The 12,865-nt window shown below is 36.5% G+C and overlaps 1 pseudogene; it reads left to right on the top strand.

Moving 5' to 3' along the window:
* Nucleotides 1–4,430: 4,430 nt before the first annotated feature.
* The window catches only part of LOC103597877, a 10,281-nt pseudogene continuing 1,846 nt past the window's right edge, over nt 4,431–12,865 (top strand).

Genomic DNA, 12,865 nt, shown 5'->3' with positions numbered 1-12,865 from the left:
GTAAAAGCCTTGCTAAATCATACACCTTGATTGATTTATTTTGGGTTATTTTTCCTTTTCTTTTTTCTTTTTAATTATTTTTCCTTTTTCTTTTTTGTATAGAGATACCATCATGGCTACCAGTTAGAAAAATTTTTTTTTCCTTCACAGTCTCATTATTTTCCAAACTGGTACTGTCAAGGAAGATTTCAACAATCTTCATATGGTGTAGAAAATAAATTATATCCTTTCTAAGACTAGTTGTTCCTAAAACAAGGTTTATGTATTTTTGCTTTAGGAGCACACTGATCTTTAGTTATAACTTTTTATGTATAGAAGAGTAAATTTAAAAATCTCCCCACAGGATATTTTATGTGCCCAAAAGTTTGATAACTTTTAATATTTTCTTTTACTTTTGCTTAATATATTCCTTAAATTTGATGGCCAAAATTAACAAATGCTATTGTTTGCACTAAAAGATGTGACTGCTGCTTGTTCTTGGGAGATCTCTTGGTCATTCTGAGCCATGACTCAGAGCAAGAGGTCGTTTGGTGGAGACTGTGCTGTCTCTCCTTGAAGTGGGAGAAGCATCTGCTCTGAAGATGCTTCCTGCCTGCCTGCCATGTCAGGATTCAGAAATATAGTGGCCATAAATTATGATCCGACTGAGGATGCCTAGAACTGAACTTCACACACAATTAGTAGTGGGCCGAGCTTCCTTTTCACTGTCCTAGTTTTAGTTTGGGCGAAGCCTGTCACTGCATAGCCAGAATCCGGACAATTTAAAAGGCCTGTAAAGGAAAATACTCCAACTTATAAAATACAGACATAAATTCCTACTGAAACAGTCATGTGAATTTATAAGATACATTGTTCTATATTTTGTACCTTTATTACAGTATATCTGTTCAGTTCATAGTTTTATTGTTTTTCTATTTGAGAAGTGATTATTTATTCCAAAGTGCACTTGAATTAACTTATTCATAACATCCCTCATTTCAGAAAGGATTCAGTCTAGTTAGCTTTACAGAAATGCAATGAGACAAAATGTAAACATGAATGAATAAGGAAATGAAGATATAATGCACATAGGATGATTATATGTAAATTCAAGGTAACACTTTATTCAAATCTAAAGAAAATCAGAAAATCATGGTCCATTTTACTTATAAGACCAGAATGATTCAGAACTATTTTATTACAACATCTCAATTTTTAAAATTAGATGATATTATTGTTATATGTTTAATAAAAGCATATAAAATTATAGTGATCTTTAGTTTGTCTCGCTTTTCCAGAACATGGAGAAAGTCATAGCATAGAGAAAAATATCACATTGGCTTAAGTTTGCCAGAATTTTCTTGATGAGTGTTTTAACTACGGTTATGGTAAGAAATATTTGAGAACATGGGACTATCCTGTAATATAAGTACTTTCAATATTTCTATGCACTTTTCAGATTAAAATGAAAATACATAGAATCAACAAGTATATTGTTTTATATTTCATATTAATTATCATACACATGCACATATTTTGAATAACAAAATTCTGCTGGCACCAAAGAACTAAGGAGAAAAAGTGACACCAGCATCATGGCAAATGTCTTTGGAAGCACTTTTGAAATTTGAATGCTGTTCACAGATAAAGACAAAAACAAAAACAAAAAATGAAATTAAAAACAAATGACATTAAAACCAAATAACATAAATACTACATTTATGAATGTACGTGCTACTTTTAGATTTTAAAATTTATAAAAACAAACAATTCTACTCCTCACTAATGCTAAGAAACAAGAATTAAAAATTCTCTTCAATAGTAAATTTTAACAGGAAGAAAGGCAGTGGAATGGTGATATAATTTTTTTTTTGCCAGATAGAAAATTTACTTCTCTCAGTTTGTAATTTATGTCATCACCCACTTTGTTCTATTAAAGAAAGCATCATTTAGAGTAGGCCTATTCACAGTGAATGAGAGAAATACATACATATTGAATTCTACCAGGTAGAGTTATTTTGTTATTGCTGGGTATAAGGGTAACAATAAATTCTTAGGCACAAATATTGTACCTATATATGGGGGGCTGTGAAATACAAAACATTTAAGTATTGCAGTGGATAACTGCCTTAAAAAAAAAGAGACGAGAATATAGGTTAGACAACTGCTAATAAAAAACCCCAAACCCATGGTATATATTTCTATAAGAATAATCCTTCTGGTGAGAAATATTGTTTCAGGTCTCAAAGGAAGCCATGCAAAATTTGTGAACCTGGGGAGAAAGAAAGTGAGACTTAAATGAAATAAGCATTTAAGTGAGAATATAAAACATGATTCCAGGCAGCTCTAGGTACTACAGGGACCTCTAAGATTAGCACTGGCCCTGACACCTTGTAGCCAGCTGGGCTAGAAGAAAGGATTTGTCTTAAATGATCACCTTCAGCTTTAGTTGTCTTATTTTTATAATTTATGCATCAAAATAAACAAATCCCATGTATGTACACAGGAATAAGTATGATATATCCCTCAATTCAGGTAGCAACTGAGCAACTTTGAATTCGGTTTCACAGAAGGTTCTGACTGGAAGTTCTGTGTCTTTTTTTTTTTTTAAACTTCCCGTCAGCAGGCACAGATATTATGATATCAAAGTGAATTATCTCTGGAATGTTGAATAAAGACTAGGAGTAGTTGGAGTGAAAAAAGTGCAAGATTCCCAGGAAGATTTGGCCTATGATTGAGAGGAAAATGAATTCATTTATTTTTGTAAGCAAATATCTTTCAAAAGTGTAATCAGTGTTGTATTCAGGAGGTAAGATGAGAAAATGTTGATTTCACCTGTATAAAAAAAAGAACAATGATGTCATTAGCTACTTATTTCATGAAGAAGACTAAACCTACATAGTAGGCATTTGAATAGATGGGTTCTGAACACATTGCATTGTACCGCAGACATTGTATGGCATCATTTCACTAAATCTATTAATTTTAAGCAGAGACAGAAATACCAAGTTCAGCATAAGCACACAAAGTGTCTATGATTATTTCTATTTTACAGAATATTATCTTGCTAATATAAATGTTAGACAAACAAAATTTACTTTATATATTGGAATGCTTTTTGATTCTACTTTCTAAGCAAAAACGAGAGGCAAATTATAGAAGCATTAAAAGCATGAAAATAACCAGTATATTAGCAAATGTCCTAACAGTTGTAAAGTGTCCTCAAGCATATGGGTTTACAAGTTGATTAGGGGAGCAGAAATAGGCTGTCTCTTCTCTAAGATGATAAGATAAAAGTGGTGGCATGGAGAGAATGACCTAGGAGAAATTCTTTTAAAAATTGTCTTAGCCACCTGGTGTCTTATTTTTCCAAACAATAAGTTCATCCCATGGGAGATAATACTAACTGAGGAACACAAGGGTAATAGCATCATTAGTTAACATGGAGACCTTACCTGTTAGCTTATATTACTATAAATACTTATGATATAAAATAGGCATTTTGTCTTTAACTTGAGCTTCATTCTTTAATAGTAGCTGTATGACAGCAGAGCAAGTTCTGAGGAGTGAGATCTGAGAGCCTGCAGGAAAACAAAAATGAATAAAACTAATCTGAGAACTCACCTGAAGTAAATATGTAGCCATAGAAAAGTTTAAAAAAAATTATTTAAAAATCCATGTTGTGCTTCACAGTGTCTACAAACTAAAGAATAATATGTTGGAAAAATTTTTATTTATAATATTCTTATTAATTGTAACAAGTAACACATATGGAGGTTTAACCCCATGAAAGATAATGTTTTATGAACTTTAAATGAATTATTTCATTTAATTATTATTAAATGAACATAAATGAGTACTTTCTGCTGCTTCCTATCTGTAATATCTTATTAAATGAGATAATATATGCAGGAATCAGTAGGAAGAGGGTACTATTATTATCTCCATTTTACAGAATGAGGAAATATATGAAGATAGTTTAAGTATTATGCTCAATATCTCATAGCCAGTCTTTGGGAGCAGGGCAGATTTTGAACTTAGGCAGGCTGGCTCCAAAGCCTGTGCATAACTGCTGTATGACAATTAAACATATAGTTTATTCTAACTATAGAAAAACCACTAGGTCATGATTTATTATTTAAATATATCTTCAAGGTATTGATTTTGGTTTCATGTTGCATTATGTGATGAACACCATCAGTTGAAAATTGAGGAAAAGGATTTATGACATTCAAAAATCCTATCTGCAGGTTTAGTAAACTTGGGAAAACAAAAAACAAAAACAAAAACAAACAAACAGAAAAACACAGAAAGCTTAGCTTTCAGGAATGTTTTGGGTCTCTGCATTTTCTTTCTTTTTTTAAACTTTAAGAGTAGTCTTTATAGTTAAGTTAATACCCAATCATATAATGCAGAATCTCAGAAAGATAAAAAAAAATTGGAATGTAGAAATGCAGTCTGTACAAAACATCAGAATCAAACACATCTCCTGGAAAAGGAGGCCACAGGTAAGGCAGCCCCTCTTGGTGTAACAACTTATTTGCAGCATCCCTTAGGACTCTCCCGGGTTGCAGGGAGAGTGGAATTGCACTGAGATGAGAAAGCTCAGCTTCCCACTGTCAGAGCTGCCCTAGAGGCCCTGATTTGGGGAATGCAAGTTCAGGGTGGAAGCATCAGGGAATTGGGGGTTGGGCTGGGGGGAATCTCACAGGAATATTCCCCACCAGTTCTTCATATTCCAGGAAGAGGGGTGAGGCCAGGCTGGGCAACTCCTTTGGTTCTGACCTCCCCCTGTCCTCCCCCTGTCCTCCCCCTGTCCTCCCCCTGTCCTCCCCCTGTCCTCCCCCTGTCCTCCCCCTGTCCTCCCCCTGTCCTCCCCCTGTCCTCCCCCTGTCCTCCCCCTGTCCTCCCCCTGTCCTCCCCCTGTCCTCCCCCTGTCCTCCCCCTGTCCTCCCCCTGTCCTCCCCCTGTCCTCCCCCTGTCCTCCCCCTGACCTCCCCCTGCATTATCATCTGAAAGATACATGAGTAACTTGCTACCTAGCTGTCATACCCCCATAGGAACACAAATAAATACAACCAGCAAAAAAGCCTCCTCGTGTCCTCACCCTGCTGTAAGGGCTGGTAAAAGGCTTGGGAGAAGGGGTGGTGGTGGTGGTAACAGCTCTGGAGGAAAAAGCAACCTACGAAAGGTGTACATGATGGGGGTTCTGCCTGTCATGGTCCTTTGCAGCATGGGATGGTTTGAGGGAATGGTCAAGGCAGTGAGTATTGTGGTAGGCAGAGATACTAGGACAGGCAACATTAATTCTCACCAGCAGACGGTGTTCCACCATGGATCTGAAAAGAAATGAGATATGGGATATATATTTAATTATCAGAATGTGAGGGGATTAAGGAAGCAAAGGCAGCTAGTAGTAATTCAGTTAAAGTGAGGTAGCCTGGTGAAATAAGAGGGGAAATGAATATTTCACTTGATTTAACACATTTAATTTGTCTTTCAACTACTACACAGAGATAATCATTTCAGACAATAGAACATTCTGTTTCAGTCCCTGATTAAACCTTGCCACTGGGTTTTTTTCTCCCCCCTGGGGTTAACAAGAATCAGTCATAGCAGTAATTTCCTATGAAAAAGAAATCCTATCAGGCCCCTTGTCTGAGTCTGTGGAGCTGATGGATTGCTTCTTTTTTTATAGAGCCAAATCATTTTTGTAGGAATCAGCTTTCAAGTGTATAAATTTCACTTTGGAGATTATTTCTCGCAATGTTGCTTTCAGTAATTCTTTTTTTAAACATTAATTAGCTGAATAAGTCCACCAAAGAACACAAAGTGTTTCTGCAAAATAATACGATAATTTGTATTGAAAATGTGATTGAATACTGGGAAGAAATAAAAAACAAAAAGATCACAAAGTTATAGCTATTCAAAATATGGGACAAAAATATACCTCCTTCTGTTTGATCTAATATATCTATTTTTTCACCCTACTTTCCCTTTCAATCCCTCTATCCTCTCTCAATTTAGACAGTGTCTCCTCTGTTTATTGGTTACAAAGATTTCAGTTGTTGACTTATAGTTCAGAATCAATGTTGAGAGCTTACAGAAAAAACTTTCAATTACTGAGATAAATTTCGACATTTACAAAAAGTAAGCCTTTTCCTGCTATTATATTTTTGATCAACATTAAGGATGCAGTTAAGCCCCTTTTTATAAGATGACAGATTTTTATTGCTGTGATATTTATATTTTGATCATACACTTGTAAGCACAAAAAGTCAATTAAATGGATGCAAGGGGAATGCCAAGATAAATATGAATGTACTCAACTAGGATATGAAAAATAGTCTTTGCCTCATATAGAAGGAAAGTTTAGTAATATTTTATATCAAGAATAAAATTTAGGTCAATTAGCCATCAGGTATTTTTTTTTTGCATTGTTTTGTTATGGTAATAGATTTGCAATGATGCAAATACATTTGTTATCAAATTCAACAATAAGATACATTGATAATGCAGAAAACAGAGGAGTTGTGATGAAGTAGAGAAAACAATGGAGTTAGAATTCTGTGACCTAGGTTTGGATCTTGCTTGCCACTTACCACTTGTAAGGTATTTGTTGGAGTAAACCAACTTATCTGTCTAGGCTCCATTTTCAATAGCTGTTCATTGAGGATAGTAATTTATACATCATAGGGGTGTGAGTGTGTGTGTGTGTGTGTGTGTGTGTGTGTGAATTAAATATCACAATGCACATTAAAGGATAATCATGAATTTTACCATGTAGTAGTTGAATCTATGCCTTGGCACCCATAGACCCAAAAGAACACTTCCCAAATCAAATAATAACACATTGAGATTGTGAGTGAACTCAGGTGTTGAAAGTGAATTATCAAAATGGAAATGTAAAGTTTTAAAATACAGCTCTTCAAGATTTGCCTCTAAGCTTAGCAAATATGTAATAGTAATGCAGAAATACTGAAAAATTATTAAGAACTAATAATATCCACGTTTAAAATACTTTTTGTTGTTGCTCATGCTTTCTGTGTCACATCTAAGAATCTATTGCTCAATTGGAGGTCATGAAGATTATTACTCTGATGCTTTTTTTGAGAGGATTATTGTAGCTTTGTAATAAGTTTTGAAATTGGGAAGTTCCCAGAGACATATGTTGAAGAGATTATTCTCTCCTTACTGAATGGTCTTGACACTCTTGTCAAAAATCAGTTGGCCATCTTCCAGTCAAGATGGCAAAATAGATGGTCTCCAGAGTCACTCTCTCCCACAAATCAACTAATTTACAACTATTAAAAAGCAATGACAGCCAAGCTGGGGCCGCTAGAGCTCCGGGGAAGAGGAGGAGAGATGTACATAGTGCATGAAGGTGGGAGAAGCCACAATGAGAGAAAGAAAAAACTGCTCTGACCATTTTGAATCCCGGCTGTTTCCAGGCTGGAGCTGCTGAGTGCATGGAGCAGGAGCTGGCAAAAGCCGCAGCTGTGCCCTTCAGATGAAGTTGCTTGGAGGCAGCAGGTGAGAAGAGGGCCTTGGTGGCCTCAGGCCAGCAATACTAATAGGGTTCCTGTGGACCTACATAGGACTGAGGAGCCACAGCAAGTGCAAAAAAGGAGCCCTCAGAGGTGGTGAGTCATCACAAGGGACCAGAGCACAGCCCACTCCATGGGAAGTGTTTGGAGCACGGGTGCAGGGGGAGATGAACCCGCCAGGGAAACAGTGGAGCATACCAAGGACAGCTGACCTGCCTTCCAATCAGCATAGGACCACTCAGAGGAGAATGGTCAGGAATATAGAATTGCATGCAGTGCAGTTAGATGAAAACACTCAGGCCCAGACCAGTGTTTCTACACAACTCAAGTGCAGTGGATTTCACTAAACCTGGAAGTACCTATAAAGTCAACCATTAAAACAGGTGCTGCACAGAAAGCCTTCCCCAGGGAATCAGCAGTAAAACAGCAATTTAGCCCAACCACAGAGCTCAAGTACTGGTCTCCACAGGAAGTTCTCCCACTTATAAGTAAGCAAAGGACAACAAATTAGTTCCAGTACAGAGTTTAAGTGGTTTAAGTGGCAAACAATATAACACAAAACTGAAAGAAAAAACAGAGTACCCATTGGGGCCCACCTGGGTCTGGAGGTATGGAGCCAGGGACTGGACCCTCCTCCCTCAACCGGGCACACTGCCAGAACGACAGGGCCCACCTGGGGTCCTGAGGCACAGAGCTGGGAGCCACCATCAACTAGGTAAGGAGCATGCCAAAAACATCACCTTCATGTGGGTGGCCCACCACAACCACCACAGTAACCACAGCTGCCATGAAAGCAGCTAGATGTCACAAACACCATGCAGATGGTCCACCATCACTGGAGTGCATTGACACAAGGAGAGTCACCAGCAGAGACCAAAGAAAAGAAGAGGATGTCTCTCTCCACAAAGCCTATTCCAGAGAGACAGAAGAAGCATGCTCTATGATAATGTTGGGGGACCTGAACACACCTCTCAGCACTGGACAGGTCATCTAGGCAACAAATCAACAGAGTAACTATTACTCTTTCAGAAGGAGAGAAATCATCTAGGGTTATCAGAGGTGGGAGAGGGGGAAGGGAGAGGGAGATGAGGAGAGATTGGACAAGGGGTATGTATAAAGAATAAGTATGATTTGTAATAATATATATGCAAGTAATATTGATTTGATCAACATATGTCAACATTGAACCCCCAAAATATGTATAATCAATTATGATTCAATAAAAATTAAAAAAAAATAAAATGCTTATGGGACAGTTTGCAAATGAGCAGCAGAGACATAAGTGAAACCTTCTGAGTCATGGACTGTTCTTTCCACTGAATCCATGTTTGGTTTAATTCTAGTTTCCAGCTTTGAGATTTGTTTTTTTCTCTATTTTTCTTCTTCTTTTTATGCTAATGGTTTGATTACTTTTTGTAATCATTAAACAACATCTGAGCATCGTGAAAAAATAATCAATTGGCCATAGATATTTGGTTTTATTTATAGACTCTCCAGTCCATTGGTTTTTATGTTTATTCTATGCTGTTTTCACTCTGTTTTGATTATTGTAGCTTTGTAATAAGTTTTGAAATTGGGAAGTGTGAATTATTCAACTTTTTCTTTTTTAGGATTTTTTTTTAGAACCCTTGCATTTCTGTATGAATTTGAGGATTGGATTAAGTCATTGGAATTTTGACAGGCCTTACATTAAATCTGTAGATCAATTTGAGGAATATTGTCATCATAAAAATATTAAATATTCCAATTTATGGACACATATGTCTTTCATATATTTAGGTCTCTTAAAATTCCCTTCAATAACATTTCCTAGTTTTCAGTGCACAAGATTTACACTTCGTTGGTTAAATTCATTCCTTATGATTATATTCTTCTTGATAACACTGTAAATGGAAGTGTTTTCTTAATTTATTTTCAGATATTTCATGTATACAGAAACACAACTGATTTTTGTATATTGAACTTGAATCCTGCAACTTTGCTGAACTTGTTCATGAGCCCTAATAGGTATTTTGTAGATTTCTAAAAGGATTTCATATGTAAGATCATATCATCTTTGAATAGAGATGGTTTTACTTCTTCCTTTTCAACCTGGATGCCTTTTGCTTATTTTTATTGCTTAATTGTCCTGGCTAGAACCTCTAATACAATGTTGAGTAGAAGTGGCAGGAGTATATATTCTTTTTTTTCTTTCTGATCTTGAGGGGAAAGCATTCAGTCTTTCACCTTTAGGTATGATGTTAGCTGTGGGTTTTTTTATAGATGATTTTTGTCAGGTTGAGGAAATTTACTTCAATTCCTAGTTTGTTGAATGTTTTCATCATGAGAGAGTGTTAGATTTTGTCAAATGCTTTTACTGCATCTATTGAGATGATCATGTGATTTTTATTCCTTCATTCTGTTAATGAAGTTTGTTGCATTGATTGATTTTTATATGTGGAATCAACATTGTATTTCTGGGATAAATCCCACTTAATCTTTGTGTATAATCCTTTTAATATGCTGCTGTATTTGTTTTGCTAGTATTTTGTTGAGGATTTTTGGATCTGTATTCATAAGGGATATTGGTCTGTAGTTTTCTAGTGATGCTTTTGCTTAACTTTGGTATCAGGGTAACAATAGCTTCATAGAATGAGGTAGAAAGTGTTCCTTGCTCTACTATGTTTTGGACAAGTTTGAGAAGGATTTATGTTAATTGGTGTTAATTCTTCTTTAAATATTTGGTAGAATTTACCAGTAAAGCTATCTGTTCCTGGGCTTTCCTTTGTTGGAAGTTTTTTGATTCCTGATTCAATCTCTTTACTTGTTGTAGGTCTATTCATATTTCTATTTTTTTCTTTAGTTGGTGTTGGTAGTTTGTATGTTTTTAGGAATGTGTCCATTTCATATAGGTTATCTAATTTATTGGCATACAATTTTTTCATAGCATTTTCTTTCAATCCTTTTTATTTCTATAAGCATGTAGTACTATCTCCACTTTTATTCTTGATTTTAATTTGAGTCTCTTTTCTTCATCAGCTGAAGAGTTATCAAGTTGGTTGAATTACTCAAAAAACCAACTTTTGGTTTTGTTGATTTTCTATGTTATTTTTCAATTCTCTATTTCTTCATGATAGAAATTGTTTCACAGTCTTCTTTTCTTGTAATGTCTTTGTTTGGTTCTGATATAAGGATAATTCTTGGCTTGCAAAATCAGCTGCGGAATATTCCCCTTCCTATTTTCACAAAGAGTCTGAATATGGGCAGTTGTCTACCCTATAGTTCATGTCTCAAAGCTTTCAGTATTTTGTTTAGGATCAGATCCATGCATGTGCAGTTTAGGGTCAAGTCCAGGAGTTTATACACAAATCTATTGGATTACTTTCTTGAGTCATGTCTCAAAGCTTTCAGTATTTTGTTTAGGATCAGATCCATGCATGTGCAGTTTAGGGTTAAGTCCAGGAGTTTATACACAAATCTATTGGATTACTTTCTTGAACTCCTTTCCCTTCTCAATCTCCTCAACTCATCTGGTTCCTAGAGTTCCCCCTTCCTGGTTATCTTGCTAGAATTCTGGGTTTTAGTTATGAGCTCTGCTGAACATTTTCCATAACTGTTTCTGCCCCCGAGGCCAAGGGAAAAAACGGGAAAAAAAATACCAGAATATTTTCCCCAGTCCCTCATTGGTAGAGATCCCTTTTTAACTTCCTTGGACTAGAAATCGAGAGCTTCCTTTGGAACTCTTTCTGTTGCACCCCATGTGCAGTGCTGGGTTTCTGAGTGCATATCCTGGACAAGAGATACTGGAGGAAAAAAGAAATGGCAGACTCAAATCTGGTTCAGTGCTACTTTGAGTTCTTTAGCAGCCCCATGCCCTTGCTGTTGTTATAGAGGTAGCCAACCATGCCAATGACACCAAGAAGCATGGAGACAACTTTCAGAAACTTATGCAAATACAGTATGGTAGAAATGGACACCATGAAATAGTGAAGATTGGACAAGTGTTTCTCAAAGGCAGAACTCCGATGAAGCTCTCTTGGAAAGTCAAGCAGCCCTATTGGTTTTCCTGTTTAATAATGCCCTGCTATATATAACACTGCTGCAGTCTGAGATATATAAACTGAACAATATGCTCTCATTGGCTGGAATGAAGATCAGAAAACCTACCCAAGAAGCATACCAAAATGAATCAATGATTGAAAATGTAGAACGTTGCTTCATTCTCTCAGGCAGTTCTGCCACAGAGAGGGATGAATGGCTTGAAGCAATTTCCAGGTCAGTAGAAGAGCATGTCAAGAAAAGAACCACCTTCTGTTCTAGTAGGAGTCTTGATGAGGCAGACTCGGAAAATAAAGAGAAAGTTAGACCCCTCGAATCAAAGGCTCCCATCTGGATTCTTGGGCCACAATGTGTATGATCTGCACAAGTGAATTTTACTCTGACCTCAGATGATACCACTGCTAAGCCTGTGGAAAGACTGTATGCCAAGCATGTTCATTAAATAAGTATGGCTTAGATTACCTGAAAAATGAATTGATAAGAATAGATTGTTTCCCAAAACTACATAAATTAAATCAACAGGATGTATTCCCTAAGATTGCATTGCCTGGGAATCACAAATTTTCTTCAAGTGCCTTATCATCAGTCTTTCATAGTATTCCATCAGGAAGGAAACAGGAAAAATATTCCAGCTGCCCTCAAAGAAGTATCAGCAAACACAGAACATTCTTCTAGGAGTGGCTACTTGTACAGTTCAAAGAGCAATAAAAAACCTTGGAAACACTTGTGGTTTGTCATAAAAAAATAAAGTACTATATACATATGCTGCAAGTGAGGACGTGGCAGCTTTGAAGAGTCAACCTTTATTAAGATTTGCTGTCACTCAAATCAGAGGTGAAAATTCAGAGTCTTACATATTTCAGTTACTGCACAAGAACATATTATTTTATGTATCCAAAGCAGTTGATGCTCACTCAGCTTAGAAGCATTTCAGGATAGAAGCATTTCAGCACAATACTGTAGCAGTAATTGGTTTCATCTCTTCCATGATTCTAAAGAGGTGGGTTTTATCAGACTGGAATAAATGCAATTCAAAAAATTTTGTAAAAATGAAAGCTGAAAGCTGCCAAAATAAATCCAGCCAGATTCTTCATCAGATATAATAAATTATTTGTTAGGCATAAGTCGTTCAAAAAAATTTTTTAATGTATGTTATTTATTAAAATTTTGGTGTTTGGGCTGGCCTGGTGGTGCACTGCTACAGTGCGCCGCTTGGGAGCGCGGTGGCGCTCCCGCTGACGGTTCGGATCCCACATACAGACCGGCCGCTCACTGGCTGAGCGAGGTGCGGATGCAACACT

Source organism: Galeopterus variegatus, unplaced genomic scaffold (genome assembly GCF_000696425.1).
Source record: "Galeopterus variegatus unplaced genomic scaffold, G_variegatus-3.0.2 Scaffold2450, whole genome shotgun sequence".
In the NCBI taxonomy this organism is placed as follows: domain Eukaryota; kingdom Metazoa; phylum Chordata; class Mammalia; order Dermoptera; family Cynocephalidae; genus Galeopterus; species Galeopterus variegatus.
The sequence above is the reverse complement of the archived record's forward strand: the minus strand, read 5'-3'. Positions and strand labels throughout refer to the sequence as shown.